The sequence below is a fragment of the Benincasa hispida genome, chromosome 4 (genome assembly GCF_027475165.1).
Source record: "Benincasa hispida cultivar pf3 chromosome 4, pf3_genome.v1.1, whole genome shotgun sequence".
Lineage (NCBI taxonomy): Eukaryota > Viridiplantae > Streptophyta > Magnoliopsida > Cucurbitales > Cucurbitaceae > Benincasa > Benincasa hispida.
In genome coordinates, this window is record NC_143481.1 from 6,143,806 (window position 1) to 6,160,689 (window position 16,884).

The following is a 16,884-nucleotide window of genomic DNA, read 5'->3' on the forward strand; positions in this document are numbered from 1 at the left end:
ACCATTCATTCCTAATATAACTCTAGTGGGTGCAACGCATGACCCCATTCCAACCTACCTTCATAATGCACCATCACCAGCCGTGTGTCCACCCCCTCCACTTTCAATCCAACCCTTGGCCACCATCTACCCAGTTGATACAGACGCGTCCAGCCAACCACCACGTTCACCCATCGTCATCTCATCCCCTGGGTCGCCTCATACCCCATCAGGCACCCCCTCCATTTACTCCATCTAGGTCCAGCTCTAACAGTCCTGCGTCAGAGCGTAACCTTGAAGAATTAGCGGAATTGGCTCGACTGGACAGGAAGTGTTTGGTGCCATTTTGGCAAGCCTCAATCAAGGCCAAGAGGAAGAGCAAGTGATGCGTTCCGACCCACCTAATGCATCATTTGAATTGGACGAAGCGGAGCGGTACGCTATGATGCTCGAAGTAGAATTAGAAGAAGAAGATGGAAAAGAAGAAAGGAGATTTGGCCCAGACGTGTCTCAATCACACCAAACTGGCACAAATTAAGGGCCCTCAAGAGAAAAAAGAGTGACAAGAAAGAGAAAATTAATCTTGGAGGAAGAAGATGAGCAATCAGCATCCGGTCCTAAGAATGCAACGCGTGGGAATTGCTCAAGGCACGACGCGTTAGAAAAGGACTTGGAAGATTATCAGCCCGCAAGGCAAGGGCAAAGGAAGACAGCTCTCCAAAGGGAATTGAAGAATGAATTGAGAGAGCTGGCACGGGAAGCCAAGGACCATGCGGCGGGCAAATACAAGGTAACCGACGTTACCTAAGAAGACCATGGGAAGAAAGCGTCAGTTCAATGATATCCTTGTAGAGAAAGGCTTCTTTCCCAAGCGAAACCCACTGCTGGTATACATAAGAGAAACCATAAACACAATGGGTTGGGGTCAGTTCTGCGTTGGGCACACAAGAATTTGGCCTAACCTTGTCCGCCAGTTCTACAACAGTGAGTTTGACATGGAAAAGAATACAACATTTGTTGATGGGGTATTAGTGCGCTTCTCAGTTAACAAGATCAATGAAGTGTTCAACATCGATAGTAATCCGGACGCAGAAGGTAACCGCATCTTAGAGCAACCAATGTCGAGCCAACTTGAAGATGCATTAAGAGTGGTAGCCAAGCCTGGAAGCAAGTGGCAAACATCTAGAAATGGAGCAAAGATGCTAGCTTCCAGGAACTTAAACCCAGACGCAAATCTATGGTATTATCTGATCAAGAGGAGCATCATGCCTTCAACGCATGATGAAACATTGTCAAAAGAACGCATCTTGGTTACCTATTGTATCATGCATTGCATCCCTTTAGATGTAGGAAGAATAATAAGGGATCAGATCAAGGCCATCAAAACCAAACCAAGGGGACAACTGTATTTTCCATGGCTGATTTATGCATTGTGTGAACGCGGGGGCATCCCTCTGGGGGATGATCATGAAGAGATTGACGGTCTAATAGATATCAAGTTAATCAAGCGTTTACTTCGCGGTTCGCCGCATCAACCTGCCTTACCTCCCAAAGAAGTGGAAACTAGACCGCGATCATCTAAACACGCCCCCAAAAGAAGACACGTCCAGATAGTTGAACACGCTATGAAGCTTCAGAGCATGAAGATTACGAAGTAGAGCTTGAACTTACGGATGAAGAAACGTGGCCAACCCTAAACCTCACTCTCCATGACTCATCAGTGGTCCCGCCAGAAGGGAGTCTTGATCAAACGCACCAAGAGCCTACTTACATAGATCAAGACATCCCTTGTTCCCTTCCTTCGCCTTCACTAATTCCAATTCCCAATTTTGTGCCTCCTTCAACCATCTTTGAACTAACTGGGTTAGGATCGAGTAACACATTAAATTTTGAAGACCCAGTTGAGAGAATTGAAGAACCAACACCACCTCAACGCAGTACTGACCTTAAAGAGTTGAAAACTTTCATCAGTGATCAGCTCAGACCATTGGCCGCATCCATCGAAGGTTTTCAGCAATAAAACCGGGTTCTAAGAGATTACCTAAGGCAGCAAACAAGAAGGATGCAAGACCAATTCATTTATACAATGCAGTACATCAATCAGGTCTTGGTTGGAATGTTTGCCCTGCCTCCATTGCCTGCTCATCTTAGAAACCCTTTGCGCTTTATGGATGAAGACCCTGGAGAAGAACGCCGGGATGACGCGCCAACACAATGAAGTTTTGGGGTGTTGGGTTATTTTGTATTTTGATTTATTTGATTTTGTATTAGTTTGACTTGTTTGTTTATTTTATGTTATTCCATGAAAATGAATGAGAAATTTCTATCATTTTGTTCCTTGCATTTGACCTTAGTATACTCTTTTTTGTTCTTTAGCTATTTTCTAAGTCTTGTGTTTTGTCTTACCTCAATGATATCAACAATATGAAATCTATAAGTATAGAGTAGGCGTTAGGAAAATCAACAAGGCCTGAACTTATCTAAAAAGACTATATGTTTTCTTTCTAACGCATGCAAGCTTTAAATCAAAACTCCTTTCGAACTCTCAAAGCCTTTTCAAAATTTTGTTTCTCTTTTAGCAATGAGGATTTAGCTCATCTCCAAATTTGGGGATGAGCGAAATCCGAGTTAAGACGCATCAAACGAGTACATCATAAAGAAAAGGAACAAAATAAGAAAATTGTTAAACGCAACTCCTCTGTCATTACTACAAAAGAAAAACCTCAAAGTGACATGAGTTAAAAAGTTGGAACAGACACTTAGCCGTAGTTGGATGCTCGCATGACACTCGTGGGAGTAAGCCAAAACGAAGTTAAGTCTCCTAGACCAATGCGTCCCATAGAACTCCTCTATCTAGTCTAAAGAAATTGTATCCTGAAGCGCATGAATATTAGATATGAGTTTCGTTGTGAAGGGTTCTCACCCGTAGTTGGATGCTCGCATGACACCCGTGGGGGCAAGCCAAAACGAAAGTGGAATACCTGGAACAATGCATGGGTAATTAAAAATTCATATTTTTCTTTTTATCTGGCATTTATCTTAAAAAGAGCATCTAATGCATTCCTGGTTTAGAAAAAAAATGAGAATGTTTTGAGAAATGAAAGGAGTTGTTGATAAAAGGCTTGCTGCACCTGAAACTAAACATTATTCCTTTTAGAAAAGAGTCAATCTGCGTTACATTTTCCAAACTCTTGTCTCAAGCTTATAATTGAATATGATGAAAGTCGAACTCTGCACACTTAAAATAAGGGAGATAACAAAGAATTATTTTGGAATGCTTAAGGACAAACATTGTTCAAATTTGGGGGTGGTGATAACTTGTAGAAATACAAGTTATTTTGGCTCTTAAGTTGGAACAACTAAGGTTTTTAGTGATAAATTCTTCTCATTTTTAGAAGAAACGCATGAAATTACTCAAACATTAGCAAACTCATGCAAAAGAATGTTTATTACTAAATATTGCGGCACTAACGCGTTATATTGCAAGATTTCAACAAGAAGCTAACGCATGAGTAAGAAGTGTCGCAGGCAAAAGTTCTAACGCATGGGCCATGCGTCAGAGGGAATTCAATGCAGAGAAGATTCATTGATGCAGGCTGTTTGTGTCAAATCACCACTTCCAAGTATGGGCACCTGCAGCAGGTGGCATCTGAAAAATGTCTGAGGGTCAGGCGACTAACCAGGGCATGGACTTTAATGTTGCCCATCACCAAGCTAGAGATGACCAACACCTATAAATAGATGAAATCCCTCCAGAGTTCAAACATACATATACATACAAATACATATAGAAATTTTCAAGATCCTCACTCTCATAATTAGCGTAGTCATAGTTTTAGTTCTTTAGAAGCTATGTTGAATGCATCTATACTTTATGCAAAACTTCATTTCAAACACCTAAGCCAGCTTGATCAATTGGTAAAAGCATCCTTAGCTTAGATTATTCGAAAGAGTAAATAAGTCAACATCAAGTAGAACGCCTACTACATCTAGAGATAGACTTACTGGTGTTTATTGCATTTTGTGTTCGACGCATGCATCCTAGAGATAGGTTTTGTATGTTATTCATATTGAGAAGTGTCGAATAAGAGTCTAACGCATAAACAAAGATAAGCAAGCCACCCCATCCACTTCACATTCTAGTTTGTGTACATTCATCTTAGATCGACACATACCACTTACATTAAAATCCATTTTCACATGATCCATCACTCACTATTCAACTCTTTTGTATCTTCTTGCACAAGCACAGCACTTTAGTGTAAATAACACTTTTCTCTCATACATTTAGGAAACCCCTACAATAGCTACAACGCAAGGTCTGTGTTAGCTTAATTGAATCCCTGAGTTCGACCCTGGACTTACCAGGAACCTAAATTGAATTTATACTTGAGTCTAATTTAGGAAAACTTGAACGTCAATAGGAGAAGTGTCGTGCGTTCTATTGCACATCTCTAACGTACCAACGTGTTACAAATATATAAATGCATCAACGCATCATCTATACTTAGAACTTATTTTTCCAATTTATTTTATGCAATACACTCCCAGCTCGAATCACGATAGCAACGAACATGCATGAATCGACAAGTTCATGTTCATGTTTCTTTTCCCATGATTGACAGTGTGCCTTCAGGCTACTAGAAATGTGTGAACCGATAGGTACACGATTATGTTTCTTTTCCCATGATTGACGGTGTACCACTAGGCCACTAGACATGCAAGTTAAGGCGAGTCAGGTTATCCCCTTAATTATCCATTCAGGAACAGCTTCACCATGAAAGTTCCACAAACCACAAGCATTCACTGCATCTGAATACACAGCCTGATCCCGGTAATGGGATCACTTACTGGGTATTGTTATACTCATCCTTTATTCCTTTATATTTTTCAGGGAATGACAGAAACAGGTTGGCGAGTGATAGACAAGACCCGTGATAGAGCCATATAGGGACAAGAGAAATCACTTCCGCTTAGTCTATGTTTTTTGTCATTTGAATGTTTTGAAACTATAATTTAATGTGAGACAGCAAATTTTAACGTTTTGAATGTTTTCTTTATGAATATTATTTTTAAGGGACCCTGAGTAAAAGTTTTATTTATTTATTATTTATTTTTTTTTCGAATTTATCTTGGAAAAACTATCCTTATTGTTTTAATGAAATTTTTTTTAACAAAATATTTGGGTTTTAAATGTGTATTTAATCATAATGGCATTTGTCAGAGTACTTGAAAAGTCGAGCCGTTACATAAATACTACATTTACTTCCAAATATGTTCCTTTGTTATCTACCTTCTACCAATGTTTTAAAAAGTTAAATCAAAATTTGAAAACTAACAAAAAAAATAGTATTTAAAATTTTATTTTTAGAATTTAGCTAAAAATTTAATAATTATATTCAAGAAATATGTAAATATTATAAAAAAAAAATAGAGAGAAAATATGTTTAATTTTCAAAAACAAAAAATGAAAAACAAAATACTTATCAAATTGTGTCTTCATAAATAACTTTTGTAATTTTTTTTCCCGTTTCATATTGTCTCATACGACGTTTTATGGATTTTCGAGATCTCTTGGGCTTGTCTGTTTGGCCCAATTACATAAAGTAAGTCCATTTAACGAACTACCAAGGAGAAATCCACCAAACTAATTTATGACCTAAATCGAATCTCCATTTATTATGTGACTACGTCGACTTTTTCTTTAACAAAATAATAATAATAATAAAAAAATAAAATTTTGGGAGATTTTTTAAAATAAAAAAATAAGGAACAATATTTATACAAAATAGTAAAATTTTAATTTTTTTTAATAAAAGTATAGAAGCCTATCAATGTCTATCAGGCAAATTTATGAGTGTATCAATGTTTTTTTTTTCGCTATTTTTATAAATAGTTTGACATTTTTTTTCTATTTGTGAAATTTTTCTTAAAATTTTTATTGAAATATATTATTTCTAATATTTATTATTAAAATACCGCAATTCTCATTCTTTAAGGATGATAGATTGTCTAATTACTTCGTCAATAAATTATTATCGTCTCTTCAAGAGAGGAAGAGACACACGTAAAATAATAATGTATTGAAGAGAGACAACCTTGTTATTAGACCATTTTTTTTCCAATGAAACGAGATGAGATTTCGCAACTTTGAAACATTTTCAAAATCTCGCAAAAATACATCGTGGTTTTTCTCTAAAAACTCGGAAGGTTCCGCCCTAAATAGTTTGGGATTCAATCGTTTGGTCTTTTGAAGTTCTTGGTTTGAGAACCTGATTGAAGAAGATCTGCATTTTAGAATACACGTAGATCTGTGGGACCATAAACGGATTTGCCTTTGGCCTCTGGGTACGTCGGAACCGCATAAGTTCACTGGAGTGGAGCACGGTCCGCCAAAATCGGCATAGGTTAGGTGCTAGGAAAAGGCCTTTCTGTGTGTAGTACATGGCAATACACTTGGGATCAACTGCCAAGAGATTTGACATGAAGGTGTAACTCAAGAATGAGCAAAGCACCACCCGGGGGGGTGGTGCGAGGGAATGGTAATCTTAATATAGACTAACTTCCCAGTGTGAAGGTCATATAAGTCTATGGGTGAGGTAAGAAACACAATAACAAAGACATACTCCACATGGTATTGTCGGAGGCCGCTTGTGTGGAATGATAAGAACTAACGGGCGTATGTCATTCACAATAGTTGTAGAATCTGTCCAACCGGTTTCAAACTCCCATGAGAATCATGGCATAGGTAAAAGGAAACAAGGAGGCAAGTCCCCCCCATCTTTCGCATTTCTTTCTCATCTGACATGGCATGAATCACCAAACCTGCACGCAGGAATAGTAATGCTTTGAAAAAAGTGTGATTCATTAAGTGAAAGAAGCTAGCTGAATAGTTAGAGATATCGCAAGCAAAGATCATATAGCCTAATTGACTGCAAGTTGAATAAGTTATGACCCTCTTTAGATCGTTTTGTAATATTCCCGTGGTTGTTGCAAGGAACGACATCGTAGTTCATGCAAAAGTAATGACAATCAAAGCCGTAGGTGGGTATCAAATAAAGGGGAGCACCTTGCTATCATGAAAATGCAATTGTTACCATAGTAGCTGCATGAACCGAAGTTCCACTTCGACATCTCGAAGAAGTTCTAGTTTCCCTAAGGCTTACCAGAGACTAGAAGACCTCAAATGTGGGATTACCTGTTGATGCGGTAGATGAGTTATTTGCTTTTCCTGTTAGAGAATGAGTTGTTAACCTTACTGAATGCGCTGAACATCTATCATTCTATAATCAGACCATTTTTTTTCCAATGAAACGAGATCGTTTTTAAAACTTATTATATTTTAATAACCTAATCAATGTTCAAATATAATATCAATAATTTGAGTGAACAAGTCAAATGTGGTAGTTTTTTTTTAATATAAAATTTAAATCCATTTTATCTATGGATTCGTCGTGTAAATTTGATAATTGATGTCTCAATTATGACGAAAGAAAAGGCAAATCAAGGCCCTTAAATCGGATTTTTTTTAATATTTTAATTTATTTTTATTAAAATAAGTAGGTAAACATGTTATTGCTTAGAAGAGACCACCTATCATCAGGGATTTTACTTTTAAGACTACAATATTGAAACGATAAACTTAAAAAAACAATATACTTTGGTAAGAAGTTTAAAAAATCACAATATTAATAATAGTATCCCGATTACGCTCTAGATAACCTCTTTTTATATATATATTTGTAATTAATTTTTTTTTTTAATAAAAAAACCCTCTTTTGTTGTTTTTTTTTCTATTAAAAAAAATCACAAATCATGGTTATTATTACTTTTGTTTACCATCATTGATCACTAGTGGTTATTGGTTTCAAATGTTTGTGGTTATTTAAAGTATAATTAGAAGTGAGGAGATTCGAACTACAGACATTGGGTTACTGACACATTCGTTTATCAATTGAGTTATGTTCAATTTGACAAATGTTAGTGGATTGTTTGTCAACGATATTGGGCAATTATCTTCAAAATAAAACTTGGGGAAAAAATTATGTATTATTATTATTATTTATGTACTACTTGACCAATTTTGGCACCTATTGGTTTCATCTTCTTCGTGTTTTGCCTCTCTTTTTATTTTATTTTATTTTTTCATTATTTTCTACATAAGTGGAGCATTTATTAAATAAATAAATAAATAAAACTAACCGGCTCATGGGCATGATATATAATGCCAAGAGGACATGATATATATTTCTAACGTTCATTCCTTAAAATTTTAAAACTTAAAAGATTAAAGTCTGTATTGTTCATGGCATGTATTTTGTATATGATAGAGGACTATAAATGAAATATTAAATTTCAAAGTAGTACTTAAAATGAAAACGAAAAAAATGAAATTTGTAAAATGTGTAGATTATGAGACATTTCTCCTATTAGTCGGATACAAAAGAATATGGCAAGTTTGTATTCTATGTTATAGTATTTGGATATCGAAAAGTTAATTTTGTTATTTGTGAGGCTAGTCAAGTTGATAAATTTATAATTTCTAGGTATTGCTAGTAGATTTTTGAGGATTTTAAAATTGATTTTACAATTGGTGTTTTCGAAAATTAAGTCCATAGACATTATTTCTATTTTTTTTTTTTTATCTACCTTTCACCAATAGTTTAAAAAACCAAACCAAATTTTGAGAACTAAAAAAACTAACTTTCAAAAAAATTGTTTTTTTTTTTAAATTTGACTAAAAATTCGATAATTTGATTAGTGATAAATGTAAATGAAATAAATTTAATTTACAAAATAAAAATTAAAAACTAAATAATTATCTAATGGAATCTATGGTTAATAAATATGAATACTCACATGTAACAGTGGTTTCTTTGACTTAGGAAAGGTTTATAATTGTCAAATTTTGTATATAAATCTATTTATTCTGGTGGATAAATTAAATTAAATGAAATAGAATGGGACACAATGGAAATGACAGGTACGAAATTTGCAAATAACAAACTTATTTTGTTTTTTTTAGAACATTTTTATTAGTAATTGAACTTTCGGTTTTAATTACAAAGAATCTTCATATTTTATTCCATTATCACTTCTGACAGTGACCACGTCATTTAATATCATTCAATTGTAATTTTAATATTAAATATCTCTAAAATTTATGAGATATTGATGAGGTTTTGGAGTTTGTAATATTTTTAATAAAAGAATTTATGAGTTTTTTACTTCATCCAATGCGGGAGAAATTAAGACCAATTTTATATAGTAAATTAGTGTCTTATCAAACTAGTATAATTTGGTGGTAGGGAAATAATGATTCAGAGGCTTAAATATTTGATTATAATCCGATTAAAATATAAATTTTGTAGGATTACATAACAAATGGGGAAAAGAATACAAAGATAATAGGTTATTAGTTTTTGTTATTCACATTCTGATTGAAAGAAAGAAAGAAAAAATGTATAATACTTTTTTCGTCGCTAGATTTTGACTCTAATTTTTATTTGGTCTTTAGGTTTCAAAATGTTATACATGTAGTCCTTAAATTTTGGATTTTGTTTCAATTTAGTTCTTAAATTTCAAAATATTACAATTTTACTCTTGAGATTCGAGTTCTATTTCAATTTGGTCCCTAGGTTTCAACATTCTGATACTCAAGTTAGAGTGAAAGAATGTGGAACATAGGGAAAGTATGATTCAAAGATATCTTATATGAAGTTACAATGACGATGTATTTATAACGGATATTGATTTAGGTTTTCTCTTGTTTCTGTTTGGAATCTAGTTATCTCCTAACATTGGAATGTCTTGGATTTGTTATATAACACTTCAAACAACTAAGTACGAGGATCTCACTGACCTAAGTTATTTACATGTTTGTCAGTTTTATGTATTTTACATTTATGGCCCTAAGGTTTAGAGCAGTGCACTACATAAACTCTCAAAATCCTAGAGGCGTCATTCATTCTGTATTATATAACATCATCTCTAATAAAATTGTTCTTTTTCTACCCATGGACATAGTTAACACGTGGTTAGTGAACCACGTAAATATGTATATCGTTTTAACTTTACATTTTATGTATTATTTATTTCTCGATTTTGTAACAAATAACCTGATTGAATCTTATGTGAGATTCTTGCTAGCACACCCTATGCGAAAGTTAGGCTCCTCAGTCTTCAATCCGAGGATCCAACTCACACTTAATAGGTCACCTGGGCTCCTTGGCCTCAGGAGAGTTGAGCCCGATGAAAGTCCAACTCTACTTCCTTGGTCTGTCATGAATTTGGTCTTGATCCCGGTTTCATTTCTTTTTTTTTCCTTATTAATTAAATTTATTTTTTTCTCCAAAATTATCTATAACATATAGTATTTATAGCTCGATAGTACATCGAGTGAGTTTAATTTATATATCTATTATTGTATTTCACGTGACTATTGTGGCATCATGTAGAAAAAAGATTTGTACCTTATGAGGGAGAGAAGGGATCCTTGCTTAGCAAATGAGAATTGTCAAGACAAAAAACAAACTCAAGATTACAAATCGTCACCATTTTCATATATCTCTTGCTTGCGGAAGAGGGTGCATGTGATTTCGTTTTTTAACTACCTATCTAGGGGTTCCTATTTTTGTATACTTCCTTTTTTTTCTCTCTCTCTCTTAATATTTTTACTAACATTGATATTTGAATTAGGTTATATTACAAGTTTAAGAAACTATTTATCATTTCTTTAAAGTTTGAAAGATGAAATAAACATATTTGAAAGTTCGAACATCTCGTATCAAATAACCTGAACATAGTTCAGTGACAATTGACATTACTCATTTTCTTAAGGTCAGATATTCAAATCCTCATATTTCACATTCATTATGAAAAGATTTTTTTAAAAAATGAGTTTGAAAACTATTTTGTCTTTTGTGGTTGGTTTTGAAAATTGTGATTATCTTTTCACATTTTCTTAACCACGGCATTCTCATAATTTTTAGTTAAACATTTAAATTTTTACTCAATTTTCAAAAAAAAAAATATTATATGTATATTAATTTTCAAAACTTGACTTTTATTTTAAAAACACTCATAAAACAAAATAATTAAATAACAACAAAACCAATATATGAAAGTAGTGATGGTTGTCAATTTCATCTTTTAAAATAAAAAATAGAGATAGAAAAATTAAGGATATATTTGGTAATTATTTCGTTTTTGTTTTTGATATTTTTAAATTAAGCCTATTTTTCTTCCTTTTTTTATAATTAATGATTTGCATCTTTATTAAGTACAATGATTGAATTCTTAGTCAAATTCCAAAACAAAAACAAATTTTTCAAAGCTGCTTTATTTAATTTTCAGAAATTGGCTTGGTTTTTTAAACCATTAGTAAGAAGCAAATAATAAACAAAAAAATTTAGAGGTGAGAGTAGTGTATATAGACTTAATTTTTAAAAAACTAAGGTCTTTGTTTAGTAACCATTTTGTTATTTGTTTTTGTTTTTTAAAAGTAAGTCTATGGATACTACTAATACCTCCAAATTCTTTTTTTGTTATCTACTTTTCACCAATGGTTTAAAAAACCAAGCCACTTTTTTAGAACTAAAAAAAGTTCTTTTGTTTTTGGAATTTGGCTAAAAATTCAACCATTATACTTTAAAAAGCTGCAAAACATTGTAAGAAATTTGGATGAAATGAATTTAATTTTCAAAAACAAAAATAAATAACAAATGGCTACCAAACAGGGCTTAAATGATTACCAAAAGGGGTCTAAACAATCAAGGATTAGCATAAGGAGAACCTAAAATTTATTATTTGACCTTTTAGTTGAAACGAGGAACAACTTCTTACCGATAATCGTCTCTCCAAGAAAGGAGATTCGAGTATTTCATTTTTCATTTTTATTTTGGTAAATTACAAAAAATATTCATGAAATATAGTGGTAGTTGCAATTAGACCCTCAAATCTTCTATTATAAAAATTCAGCCCTCAAACTTATATAATGAAATTTGACTCTCAAGCTGAGAATAATTGTAGAAATTGAACTCTCAATAATAGAATGTGAATCCTCAAAATTATACAATTGTAACAATTTTTACAATTATATAAATTTGAAAATCCAATTTTAACATAGTATAAGTTTAAGGACTCTCTTTATAATCGAAAGACGGAGTATAATTATAATTACACTAGTGATTTTGCAATTTACCTTTTGGAAAATTATTTTAAATGACAAAATTATTAAAAATATTTACAAATAATAGCAAAATATCATAGTTTATCTATAATAGACCGCGATAGACTACTATATGTGTTTATCATGATACAGATGGATACAGATAATAGTTTATTGTTGTCTATCTCGATCTATCATAGATATATTGTGTCATTTTGCTATTAGTTATAAATATTTTTTTATGTTCATTTTCCTATATTAAAATAAACTTTTATCTTTTCTTAAAAAAAATTGAAATATTAACCGGCAGATCCTTTTGTGAAAAGGAAAGTTGCCGTACCCATACAATTATTTGTATACTTTTTTTAAAGAAAAAAGAAAAAGGAAAAAAACACGTTTTTTTGAAGAAAACGTCAACTCAATCCACGTCATTACTTTGTTTGTTTTCAGGTATTATAATAGTTGATGTCTCCTATCCGATAATTTTTTCTCATCCATACCTTACTTTTCTATGCATTTCACCAGCAAATGGCAGAGAATATTACAAAATTTTCATAATTAAAATTTTAAGGTTAAAAAAGTATTTTTAAGTTAAAATATCATTTTAATTGTGTATTTTGAATTTGGTTCAATTTTAGCATTTATTTTTATATATTTAATTTTAGCTAAAATTATATTAATAATGTTTATACAAGATTATATAATACGTGAATATATTTTCAAAATTTATAATAAATATGATAATAAATAACTAAAAAGATAAATCAATAAACAAGCCTTAAGGACTAAATTTAAGATTTCTTAAAAATATGAGGATTAAAATTGGACACTTAAAAATATATTGACTAAAAATTGAACAAATTTTAAAGTTGAATGATAAATATGGTATTTAAACCTGTCTTATTATACAACTTTTAAATTTACCTATACCTTCCACCTTTTTTTTCCTTTCCAAATTCAATTCAAAATTCCTAAAGCTTGTATTTAATTATCAAAATATTCCAAAATGTCCCGATAGACTTTAGTAAATTACATAGATGTAATTAAGAAAAAGAAAAAAAAAATCGTATGGATTACCTTAGGCAAAAAAAAAGGAATCGATGGAGTGATGTCAATCACTAGTCAACCCTAATACACCTTTATTATAGAATTATCGTGGATGGATCCAAAATTTAAGAAAGTGATTGGAGATGCATTACAAGATTTTATTTTTAATTCCGACCAATACAAAGAAGCATATTAGAGACTCTCTGATGTTTTTATACTTTAGACAAAAAATATAGATAGAAGTTATGTCGATACACTAAAAGACATTTTGTCCATACAACGTATGTCGACAAAAAGGCCTTTGTGCTAACACAACCTTCGTGGGGAAGAGTTGTCTAATTTATCTAAACATTTTGCAATCAAATCCCAGGAAAGCTGTTGAGAGGGACAAAAACAATATATTGCAAAATATTATGGAGCAAAATTGAAATAATCCACTATATATGTTAATAACATTCGTACGTACAACTTTTTTTCCCAATTTATCCCTAACATTTTCAGAGTGTCAATTATAGAAAAATTAGTTAACATAAAGCTTTTTTGCAACTAAGCAAAAAATAGAGGAAATTTGTAAGTTAGTGGTTCAGGTATATATCTTTTGTAAGTGAAAGTTTGATATCTACATACCTCTAGTGTATGATAAAATTAGAGATTAGTTAAAGAATTATTGTAGCTTCTAATAAAGTAATGCTCGTCAATTATATGTCTATTTTGTTTTTAAAAAATCAATAATTCAACTTTTAAATATAAAAATAAATTAAGGGTTTGTGAAATAATTACCAAAATATGCATACAATATTATAAAATAGAAAATTATTTTAAATGATAAAATTATTGAAAATATTTACAAATAATAACAAAATATCATAATCTATTCACGATAAACTACTATCATGACACAGATAGACACACGCAATCTACCACAGATAGACAATAAAATTTTACTATATCTATAAATATTTTGGTTAATTTTTTTATATTTAGAAACCACCTGATTTAAATTATAAATTATATTTGGTTAAATCCAACATTCTCAAAAATTAGTTAGCAAAGCTAATAGAATTTTAGAGAAGCTTGAGATTTTTATTTTCCAACAAACATATCTTATCTAGATTTTACAAATCACGTAGTTGAAAATGTGATTCTATTGAAATTAATTGTGTATGCCCAATTTTACTAAACACTCTCATCGTGAATGAAACTTGAAACTTGTCTGCCTTATTTGATAGTCATTTTGATTTTGATTTTTATAAATTAAGCTTATGGACTCTACTTTTATCTCTAAATTTTTTCACCCGTAGTCTATTTTTCACCAATGGTTTAAAAAACCAAGCCAATTTTTTAGAACTAAAAAAGTAGCTTTTAAAAAATTGTTTTTATTTTTTAAATTTAACTAAGAATTCGACCACTATACTTAATAAAGATGCAAATTAAGATAAGATGTGTGGATGATATAAGCTTAATTTTCAAAAACAAAAACAAAAAATAAATTAGTTACCAAACATGACCGAAATTATCAAAACTAATTAGAAAATTTTTATATAATCTTATCTTTTTTTCCTTTAATTCAGTTTTAGTTATCTCTAAAAAATCAAAATTTATATATTTTTTAAATCAATTTTTATTTTTTAATTATCTCTATTTTAATTATTATATTTTTAATTGTTAAAAAAATAGAGAATCAATCAAGAAAAACTACAAGAATTTTGGGCTTTAATATCGGTTTTAAACCGACATTAAAAACCTTTTATAACATGATCTTCAATGTCAGTTGTCAACCGATATTAAAACTTTTTAATGTCAGTTTTACACCGACATTAAAGCCTAGAATTAATGTCCCTTTTTCAATTATTGTCCGATTTTTTTAATGCCATTGTTCAATCCATTTTTAATGTCGGTCAAAAAGTTAAAAACGACATTATAATAATTTATCCACAAACAATAATTGTTTTTATATATTAAGATCTCAACAAACACAAAAATTTAAATCTAAGTCTTGCTCACAAAGTACGAATAATAGTTAGCTCCCAAAGAGAATAATAAAATTTATACTTACAAAGCAGTAGTTTGATTGTTTATGAATAAAAAAATCCCAAAATAAAATTTTAATTGCTTTTGTATATACAACTTAACTTTCAATAAATACAAAAAATTAACAAAAGATTGAGAGAGTTGGTTGTCTACTTTGGAGTGTCATTACTATCCCAAAAAATCTACAACTAAGACATGCTTGCTTAAGTATATAAAATTAAGAATAATTTAAAAATAAATGAATCATACTAAAATAAATTACATGAAGTATGGAAACTATATTTATACAAGCTTACCATAAGGAATGAATTTAAAACTTGCTATTATTTTCTCTATTCTATGGATGAGTTTGTTATGTCCTCTATCCAGAACCTCCATGTACTCGTGCAGACAATGTCATATGAGAGTGTATAAACAAACAAATATAAGTTGCATTAATATAAGCAATTTATAAATAACGAAAGAAATGAATTCAACCATAAACAACTACCATAGTTACACAATAATCATTGTAATGATCCCAAATTTCAATGCTAAACTAAGGAACACTACCATATTTTAACCTACAACTAACTTTATAACTCTTATGTTTTAGAAAAATTTCGGCTACATGACAACGCTACCACAACAATACAAAAAAAAATTACTTTAACACCTGTTAAAAAAAATACACTTCCAATAATATTCAAACAACAATCTTCTCTCAACATAACTATCAAAGTTTCCATAACAATAATACTCAAACCAACTACCTAATCAAATTTGACATAAACAATATATCTTACAACTAAGAGAAAAGACATAAAAAAAAATATCTTATTGGATTACAAAACATACAAAACAATAATATATAAAAAATATAAAACATCCCAAACAATGTACTAGGAAACCTAACTGCAGCAGCCACAAAAACCCGTTTCAAAAGCTTTCAATCACAAGAATAATTCCAAGAGAAACAACCAAATGAATTAACCCAACTACCTACAGAACATAAAACAAAAAATCTCAAAAGAATAGCTATACAAACATATCAATAACTATCTTTTACTAGGCATTTTATTAAAAAGAAGGGTTTGAAGAATCAAACAATCATATCCTTTACTAGGCCTTTTACTAGAAAAAAAACATATAACTTAATTTAAACTTATACGTGTACTTTACTAAAAAAGAATACCTTCTCAAAGAAGCACAATATGATATGCAAAGTCCTCCCAATTGATTGAAGGAAATATCAATAACTATATTTTTTACAAGGCATTTTACAAGCTTAACTTGCAAACAAAATACTCCAAGACATTAAACATTATATGAAAAAATGTAGAGGGTTGTACTAACTACAAGAAGAAAATGTATCTGCATTTTAGTAACTAGAAAATGTAGCTACAAAGCCTAAACTAATGAGGCTTTCATCCTATCATACACTAAGGATTTACTTCAAAATGTTTTATTTATTTATTAGTGTTAGAGCCAAAGATTAAACAAAAGAGAAAAGAGTTCTTGAGTTAATGACTCCAAAGATTAAAATAATCAATAGGCTCTTGAAGTAAGAAAATCAAAGTCCCAATGTTAGAACTTAGTTCGAAACCTAATTCAGAGACTCAAGAAGCATTCATAATGGATAATCTTACCCAAAACAATTTCAAACCTCAATTCATACA